We start from the raw sequence: 9,402 nt of genomic DNA, 5'->3' as shown, positions 1-9,402 counted from the left end.
TGAAGGGGTTAACAATAAAAAAATAAAACCCAAGGAAGCAGCCGGTTAATTAATCAAATTCAGATTTTAGAGCAATGTAGTTTTTCACACATTAAAATAGTTCACGCCCCTGATTTCTGTCGGTTTCTCAGCGTGCTCCGCCTCTCCCTCACACTGCCGTGACCTTCCCACACTCCGTCTCTAAACTCTGAGACGCTGACGAAAATCATCGCTCTGGCTTTCTTATTGGCTGATTTCCATCAGCTGACGTTCCCGTGATGCCTTCTGGGAAATGCAGTTCATCACTGGAAGCTTTTTCCTTAGAAAGAATCAAAGAGAACTCACCTTCCCATAATCCTCCTGGCCGCGATGTCACACGCATAGCCTATCGCTTACCAGATGTGTTTGCCACAACCCCACGTAATGCTACGAACTAGAAATGGCTGCCGCGGGTGACTGCCGGCTGCTCCGCGCTGTGGCTTTTACCTGAGTGCGGCGCCGCTGCGGACCTGGACGTGCACAGGTCAGATGTGTTCATCACTTATGTGGTGGGCGTGGTCATACCCGACCTACACCGGGCGATGTAGTGACCCACTATCGCCACCGTACTATGTGTGGTATAGTGTGTGTGGTGTAGAGCGCCACCCCGGTATAGCGTGTGTGTGGTGTAGAGCGCCACCCCGGTATAGCGTGTGTATGGTGTAGAACGACCCCGGTATAGCTTGTGTATGGTGTAGAACGACCCCGGTATAGCGTGTGTATGGTGTAGAACGGCCCCCGGTATAGCGTGTGTATGGTGTAGAACGACCCCCGGTATAGCGTGTGTGTGGTGTAGAACGGCCCCCGGTATAGCGTGTGTATGGTGTAGAACGGCCCCCGGTATAGCGTGTGTATGGTGTAGAACGACCCCCGGTATAGCGTGTGTGTGGTGTAGAACGACCCCCGGTATAGCGTGTGTGTGGTGTAGAACGACCCCCGGTATAGCGTGTGTCTGGTGTAGAACGGCCCCCGGTATAGCGTGTGTATGGTGTAGAACGGCCCCCGGTATAGCGTGTGTATGGTGTAGAACGGCCCCCGGTATAGCGTGTGTATGGTGTAGAACGGCCCCCGGTATAGCGTGTGTATGGTGTAGAACGGCCCCCGGTATAGCGTGTGTATGGTGTAGAACGACCCCCGGTATAGCGTGTGTGTGGTGTAGAACGACCCCCGGTATAGCGTGTGTGTGGTGTAGAACGACCCCCGGTATAGCGTGTGTGTGGTGTAGAACGACCCCCGGTATAGCGTGTGTGTGGTGTAGGACGACCCCGGTATAGCGTGTGTGTGGTGTAGAACGACCCCGGTATAGCGTGTGTGTGGTGTAGAACGACCCCGGTATAGCGTGTGTATGGTGTAGAACGGCCCCCGGTATAGCGTGTGTATGGTGTAGAACGGCCCCCGGTATAGCGTGTGTATGGTGTAGAACGGCCCCCGGTATAGCGTGTGTATGGTGTAGAACGGCCCCCGGTATAGCGTGTGTATGGTGTAGAACGGCCCCCGGTATAGCGTGTGTATGGTGTAGAACGGCCCCCGGTATAGCGTGTGTATGGTGTAGAACGGCCCCCGGTATAGCGTGTGTATGGTGTAGAACGGCCCCCGGTATAGCGTGTGTATGGTGTAGAACGGCCCCCGGTATAGCGTGTGTATGGTGTAGAACGGCCCCCGGTATAGCGTGTGTATGGTGTAGAACGGCCCCCGGTATAGCGTGTGTATGGTGTAGAACGGCCCCCGGTATAGCGTGTGTATGGTGTAGAACGGCCCCCGGTATAGCGTGTGTATGGTGTAGAACGGCCCCCGGTATAGCGTGTGTATGGTGTAGAACGGCCCCCGGTATAGCGTGTGTATGGTGTAGAACGGCCCCCGGTATAGCGTGTGTGGTTTCTTGTTTTTGCAAGATTAGGGAGGTTTCCACCCCTCCCTTGTCTGATGTGGACATGCTGCACATAAAAGCCGTCTCCTATAGCGTGTCCACACTGGACATTACCTGTCTGAATTCTGCTCCTATAGGTACCATACACATGGTCAGGTTTTTAAATACATCGGTTAGGGACTGTTCTAATGGGGTTACCTTGACGTTTGGTAGAGCGGCTTAGTATACGTTTTTTGCAAAATACGCGTCAACTAAATACCCTGTTTTATTTTTTTTACTAGCGCTTGCTGTTTACTGTTACTTTTTCACAGCAGAGTATTTTTGTACGTTTGTTATACTGTTTTTCTGTGTGTGGTGTAGAACGGCCCCCGGTATAGTGTGTGTGTGTGTGGTGTAGAACGGCCCCCCGTATAGTATGTATGTGTGTGGTGTAGAACGGCCCCCCGTATAGTATGTATGTGTGTGGTGTAGAACGGCCCCCCGTATAGTATGTATGTGTGTGGTGTAGAACGGCCCCCCGTATAGTATGTATGTGTGTGGTGTAGAACGGCCCCCCCGTATAGTATGTATGTGTGTGGTGTAGAACGGCCCCCGGTATAGTGTGTATGTATGTGTGTGTGGTGTAGAACGGCCCCCGGTATAGTGTGTATGTATGTGTGTGTGGTGTAGAACGGCCCCCGGTATAGTGTGTATGTATGTGTGTGTGGTGTAGAACGGCCCCCGGTATAGTGTGTATGTATGTGTGTGTGGTGTAGAACGGCCCCCGGTATAGTGTGTATGTATGTGTGTGTGGTGTAGAACGGCCCCCGGTATAGTGTGTATGTATGTGTGTGTGGTGTAGAACGGCCCCCGGTATAGTGTGTATGTATGTGTGTGTGGTGTAGAACGGCCCCCGGTATAGTGTGTATGTATGTGTGTGTGGTGTAGAACGGCCCCCGGTATAGTGTGTATGTATGTGTGTGTGGTGTAGAACGGCCCCCGGTATAGTGTGTATGTATGTGTGTGTGGTGTAGAACGGCCCCCGGTATAGTGTGTATGTATGTGTGTGTGGTGTAGAACGGCCCCCGGTATAGTGTGTATGTATGTGTGTGTGGTGTAGAACGGCCCCCGGTATAGTGTGTATGTGTGTGTGGTGTAGAACGGCCCCCGGTATAGTGTGTATGTATGTGTGTGTGTGGTGTAGAACGGCCCCCGGTATAGTGTGTATGTATGTGTGTGTGTGGTGTAGAACGGCCCCCGGTATAGTGTGTATGTATGTGTGTGTGTGGTGTAGAACGGCCCCCGGTATAGTGTGTATGTATGTGTGTGTGTGGTGTAGAACGGCCCCCGGTATAGTGTGTATGTATGTGTGTGTGGTGTAGAACGGCCCCCGGTATAGTGTGTATGTGTGTGTGGTGTAGAACGGCCCCCCGGTATAGTGTGTGTGGTGTAGAACGGCCCCCCGGTATAGTGTGTGTGGTGTAGAACGGCCCCCCGGTATAGTGTGTGTGGTGTAGAACGGCCCCCGGTATAGTAGTATGTGTGTGTGGTGTAGAACGGCCCCCGGTATAGTAGTATGTGTGTGTGGTGTAGAACGGCCCCCGGTATAGTAGTATGTGTGTGTGGTGTAGAACGGCCCCCGGTATAGTAGTATGTGTGTGTGGTGTAGAACGGCCCCCGGTATAGTAGTATGTGTGTGTGGTGTAGAACGGCCCCCGGTATAGTAGTATGTGTGTGTGGTGTAGAACGGCCCCCGGTATTATTATTATTTATTGTTATAGCGCCATTTATTCCATGGCGCTTTACATGTGAGGGGGGTATACATAAAAACAAGTACAATAATCTTAAACAATACAAGTCATAACTGGTACAGGAGGAGAGAGGACCCTGCCCGCGAGGGCTCACAATCTTCAAGGGATGGTTGATAATACAGTAGGCGAGGGTAGAGCTGGTCGTGCAGCGGTTTGGTCGATCGGTGGTTACTGCAGGTTATAGGCTTGTCGGAAGAGGTGGGTCTTCAGGCTCTTTTTGAAGGTTTCGATGGTAGGTGAGAGTCTGATATGTTGTGGTAGAGAGTTCCAGAGTAGGGGTGATGCGCGAGAGAAATCTTGTATGCGATTGTGGGAAGAGGAGATAAGAGGGGAGTAGAGAAGGAGATCTTGTGAGGATCGGAGGTTGCGTGCAGGAAAGTACCGGGAGACGAGGTCACAGATGTATGGAGGAGACAAGTTGTGGATGGCTTTGTATGTCATGGTTAGGGTTTTGTAATGGAGTCTCTGGGCAATTGGGAGCCAGTGAAGGGATTGACAGAGGGGAGAAGCTGGGGAATAGCGGGGGGACAGGTGGATTAGCCGGGCAGCAGAGTTTAGAATAGATTGGAGGGGTGCGAGAGTGTTTGAGGGGAGGCCGCAGAGCATGAGGTTGCAGTAGTCAAGGCGAGAGATGATGAGGGCATGGACTAGGGTTTTTGCAGATTCTTGGGTGAGGAATGAACGGATGCGTGAAATATTTTTGAGTTGAAGTCGGCAGGAAGTGGAAAGGGTTTGGATATGTGGTTTGAAGGAGAGATCAGCATCAAGGATTACTCCGAGGCAGCGAGCTTGTGGGACTGGGGAGAGTGGGCAGTCATTTACTGTAATTGATAGGTTCGTAGGGGGGGTCACGTGAGATGGGGGAAAGATGATGAATTCTGTTTTGTCCATGTTGAGTTTCAGATATCTAGTGGAGAAGAAGGATGAAATAGTGGACAGACATTGAGGGATTCTGGTTAGTAGGGAGGTGATATCTGGTCCAGAGATGTAGATCTGTGTGTCATCAGCATAAAGATGATACTGAAAGCCATGAGATTCTATGAGCTGTCCCAGGCCAAAGGTGTAAATAGAGAACAGCAGGGGCCCTACGACTGAACCTTGTGGGACTCCGACAGATAGGGGGCGAGGTGAGGAGGTGGTGTGTGAGTGGGAGACGCTGAATGTCCGGTCTGTTAGGTATGATGAGATCCAGGAGAGGGCCAAGTCTGTGATGCCGAGGGATGAGAGGGTCTGTAATAATAGGGAATGGTCCACTGTGTCAAAGGCAGCCGACAGGTCCAGGAGGAGGAGGACAGAGTAGTGTCGCTTGCTCTTGGCAGTTAAGAGGTCATTGGTGACCTTAGTAAGGGCAGTTTCAGTGGAGTGGTGTGACCGGAAGCCAGATTGTAAGCGGTCGAAGAGGGAGCAAGAAGAGAGATGGGAGGACAGTTCAAGGTAGACGTGTTGTTCCAGTAGCTTGGAGGCGTATGGGAGAAGTGATATAGGGCGATAGCTAGATGCAGAGGATGGGTCAAGAGAGGGCTTTTTGAGGATAGGTGTGATGGAGGCATGTTTAAAGCTTGAGGGGAAAACACCAGTTGTTAGTGATAGGTTGAAGAGATGGGTTAGGGTTGGGATGAAGACTGTGGTGAGGTTTGGGATGAAGTGGGATGGGATCGGGTCGAGTGCACAGGTGGTGAGATGTGATCTTGAGAGTAGAGTGGAGAGTCGATCTTCTGTAATGGTGGAGAAGTTGGTTTTGAAGGTGGAGGGCTGGGAAGTCGGGAGGAAGGGCTCTGGGGGTTGTTGACCAAAACTGTCCCTGATGTTATCAATTTTCTGCTTGAAAAATGAGGCAAAGTCTTCAGCTGAGATGAGTGGGGAGGGAGGAGGTGCTGGGGGGCGGAGGAGAGAATTGAAGGTGTTGAATAACTGTTTAGGGTTGTGAGACAGGGAGGATATGAGAGATGAGAAGTAGGTTTGTTTAGCTGTGGCGAGTGTGGTCTTGAAAGTAGTGAGGGACTGTTTGAATGCGATGAAATGCTCGTTGGAGTGGGATCTTTTCCATCTGCGCTCAGCAGCCCTGGAAGCTCGCCTCAGCTCTTTGGTCAGGCTGGTGTGCCAGGGCTGTCTGTTGATTTTGCGAGTTTTGGTATGTGTAAGTGGGGCAGCGGATTCCAAAGCTACAGCTATTGTGGTGTTATATAGAGCGGCAGCGTCATCCGCATTGTGTAAGGAACTTATATCTGTAAGAGGGAGGAGGGATTCGGAGAATGAGTGTAGGTCAAGGTGTTTAAGATAGTATAGTAGTATAGTAGTATGTGTGTGTGGTGTAGAACGGCCCCCGGTATAGTAGTATGTGTGTGTGGTGTAGAACGGCCCCCGGTATAGTAGTATGTGTGTGTGGTGTAGAACGGCCCCCGGTATAGTAGTATGTGTGTGTGGTGTAGAACGGCCCCCGGTATAGTAGTATGTGTGTGTGGTGTAGAACGGCCCCCGGTATAGTAGTATGTGTGTGTGGTGTAGAACGGCCCCCGGTATAGTAGTATGTGTGTGTGGTGTAGAACGGCCCCCGGTATAGTAGTATGTGTGTGTGGTGTAGAACGGCCCCCGGTATAGTAGTATGTGTGTGTGGTGTAGAACGGCCCCCGGTATAGTAGTATGTGTGTGTGGTGTAGAACGGCCCCCGGTATAGTAGTATGTGTGTGTGGTGTAGAACGGCCGCCGTTATAGCGTGTGTGTGGTGTGGAGAACGGCCCCCGGTATAGCGTGTGTGTGGTGTGGATCCTATTAGGGTAGGTGCACATGGTCAGTCATCACTGCAGGTTGGACGCTGCGTGCTTGTTCAACGTCCAAATGTTACAACATAGTGGATGGGGTTTCAAGAAATCCTATGCCCACTAAGCGTGCACCATGTAAATCAACAGCCGCGGAGACACCATCACATGTTTCTCAACGCAAGCAATGACTAGCCAGGTCTTTCACCGGGAAGGAACAACCACGGGAAGGGCAGTCTCCAATGAAGGAAACCACCTATGCCAAAACATGGTATCCATCCACGGACAGCTGTTTCGGGGTATTGCCCCTCATCAGTGTGGAGTAGGAAACTGGCTAGTAGGAGCAATGCCTAGTAAAAGACTGTGAAAAATGAGGATGAATGAACTCATGGAGATCAACATCCAACACTGAATGAACTCATGGAGATCAACATCCAACACTGCGGAGACACCATCACATGTTTCTCAACGCAGTGATTCTAGAGCAATGCCCCTATCCCTTATGGGAAATATGCAAAAACATGCAAAACACAAGCCGCTGAGACACCATCACATGTTTCTTAACGCAAGCAATGACTAGCCAGGTCTTTCCCCGGGAAGGAACAACCACGGGAAGGGCAGTCTCCAATGAAGGAAACCACCTATGCCAAAACATGGTATCCATCCACAGACAGCTGTTTCGGGGTATTGCCCCTCATCAGTGTGGAGTAGGAAACTGGATAGTAGGAGCAATGCCTGTGGATGGATACCATGTTTTGGCATAGGTGGTTTCCTTCATTGGAGACTGCCCTTCCCGTGGTTGTTCCTTCCCTGGGAAAGACCTGGCTAGTCATTGCTTGCGTTGAGAAACATGTGATGGTGTCTCCGCGGCTGTTGATTTACATGTTTTTGCATATTTCCCATAAGGGATGGGGGCATTGCTCTAGCATCACTGCGTTGAGAAACGTGATAGTGTCTCCGCAGTGTTGGATGTTGATCTCAATGAGGTCACTCATCCTCATTTTCACTATGCGTGCACCGACGCCCGCGGCTCACCTACGGAAATGGACATGCGACTCGTCTTTTCAGACCGCAGCATGTCTATCTTGCAGAGACGCTCAGTCTCCGCAAGGGAAAGGTCACCCGTACAATGTATTGGACGTGATGATTCCGCACGGTTCAATGACCTCATGAGGAATCGCCTGCGTTCAGTAGCCGGCAGCACTTTGGATGCAGCGGACATGTGCTGTGTCCAAAATTCTGCCACTTACTGAACGTCTGCACATTCCCTTATGGGTCGTTTAGTGCACCCAGTGTGTCCTGTGTATTGGGAGTGTTAGCCATTATGGTGCCTGTTGCAGTGCAGTAGTCGTGTTCCCCAGTGTCAGTACCTCATCCCCTATATTATGGGGATCACTGATATTGGTAATTATGAGCTTAGTGTATTATGTGTCTAGTTATTATAACTCCTGTAGGGAGCATTGACAGCACACCAGCCTCCCTCTCTGTACATGATGGGGTTATACTGGGCACTGGATGGGTGCTGGTGCCAAGCGGTGTCGAGGGTATTACAGCATTACCCCCTGTGTCCTAGGTTGTATCTTGGAGCACGGACCTCGCTCCTTGGTGTCTCTGCGTTGTGTTACTCTTTTTATTGTCTGTGCGTTTCCCCTCTGATGTGTGCAGCACAGCGGAGTATGTTGGCGCCATAGAAATAAAAGTGATCGTTATGATTTACTAGTCATTGAGGCTCAGATCTGAAACAAAGCCTAGTACTTCTGGTGCCTGAGGTCTCTGTGACGGGGGCGTATTTGGTCTTTTGCATCAGTATTTGTAAGCCAAAACCAAAAGCAGCAAAGAAAAAAAATGAGATGAAATATAATGGAGAGATTTGCACGTGTCGGACGTTGGATCTGCTCCTGGTTTTGACTTACAAATACTGATGCAAATTGCTGATCGTGATACTTGCGTGTGATGGAGGCCTGGAGATGGAAGACGAGGATATAATGCTTTTTCAAGTTATTCCCACTTTGATCTGTAACATCGGACGGGGATTCATGTAAACAATTCTTGGAGGAGTTGCAGGATGTATAGCCGGACGGCTTCATGCGTAGCGTCTCGTGTCTGCGCCCAGGTGGAAAGGTATGCGAGCTGATATATTTGCACAAGCAGTTTACACCATGGTCTCCTCCATCAGTATTGGTGCAGCGCTTTCCATGTGCTTTTTCCTGCTCTGCGGCGTTATGAATCAGCAGGGAAACGTTCTTATCAGTATCACTTGGAGCTTTTCCTTTTAGGGTCCATGTTCAATAGTGGGCAGCCCCTTTATTGGGGACACTGACTATTATTACAAATACAATCCCCTTATATCACTATACGAGGGGTGGTGGTTAGAGACTTTAATTTTGGCATAGCAGTCTTACATTTTTTCAGTTGCCTGACTTGTGAAAAAATTAGTGGTTTTGAGTTATTTTGGGTTTTTTTTTTTTGAGCCTCCATCAATGATTGTCACTGCGGTGTGCGTCGTGTCGTGGATTTGTAGAGCATAGTGGCTCTGTTATATACAGAAGGCATGACGCAGATGTGAGCAGAGCTGTGGAGTAATGGTCTGCAGAGCACCGCGCTTCCCCTCCATATGTGCCTGTGGCTATGGGGGTAGGGCGGTCAACACGTCACCCGCTCTGCAGTCAACCGGATAACTTGGTCGTTTGGCAGAATTGAATGTGAAACGTGTGTTTTGTATTTAGGGTCTGGATGTAATATGGCTGCTGTGATGACATCTGGCTCTATGTGCACACAGACTTCTGTGCTTCGGGTTAGCTTTGGCAATTTATTAAAGGGAATCTGTCACCCCATTTTTGGCCTATAAGATGCGGCCACCGCCATCAGGGGCTTATCTACAGCATTCGGTAATGCTATAGATAAGCCCCCGATGTAACCTGAAAGGTAAGAAAAATGAGTTATATTATACACACCCGGGGATCCGCTCCGG

The 9,402-nt window shown here is 50.2% G+C and overlaps 1 protein-coding gene across 3 annotated transcripts in view; it reads left to right on the top strand.

Moving 5' to 3' along the window:
• The first annotated feature begins 235 nt into the window (after positions 1 to 235).
• LOC141073818 (uncharacterized) overlaps positions 236 to 9,402 on the top strand; it is a 52,274-nt gene continuing 43,107 nt past the window's right edge. The window contains exon 1 of one of the 3 annotated variants that reach the window (XM_073561273.1): positions 236 to 502. The gene's annotated coding sequence lies outside the window, so the exon portion shown is untranslated. The remainder of the gene's footprint in view (positions 503 to 9,402) is intronic. The other 2 variants (XM_073561271.1, XM_073561269.1) reach the window with 2 other exon arrangements.

This window comes from Dendrobates tinctorius, unplaced genomic scaffold, assembly GCF_039654945.1.
Source record: "Dendrobates tinctorius isolate UK_male_01 unplaced genomic scaffold, ASM3965494v1 ptg000315l, whole genome shotgun sequence".
Taxonomy (NCBI): Eukaryota; Metazoa; Chordata; class Amphibia; order Anura; family Dendrobatidae; genus Dendrobates; species Dendrobates tinctorius.
This window is presented reverse-complemented; position numbering and strand designations above follow the sequence as displayed.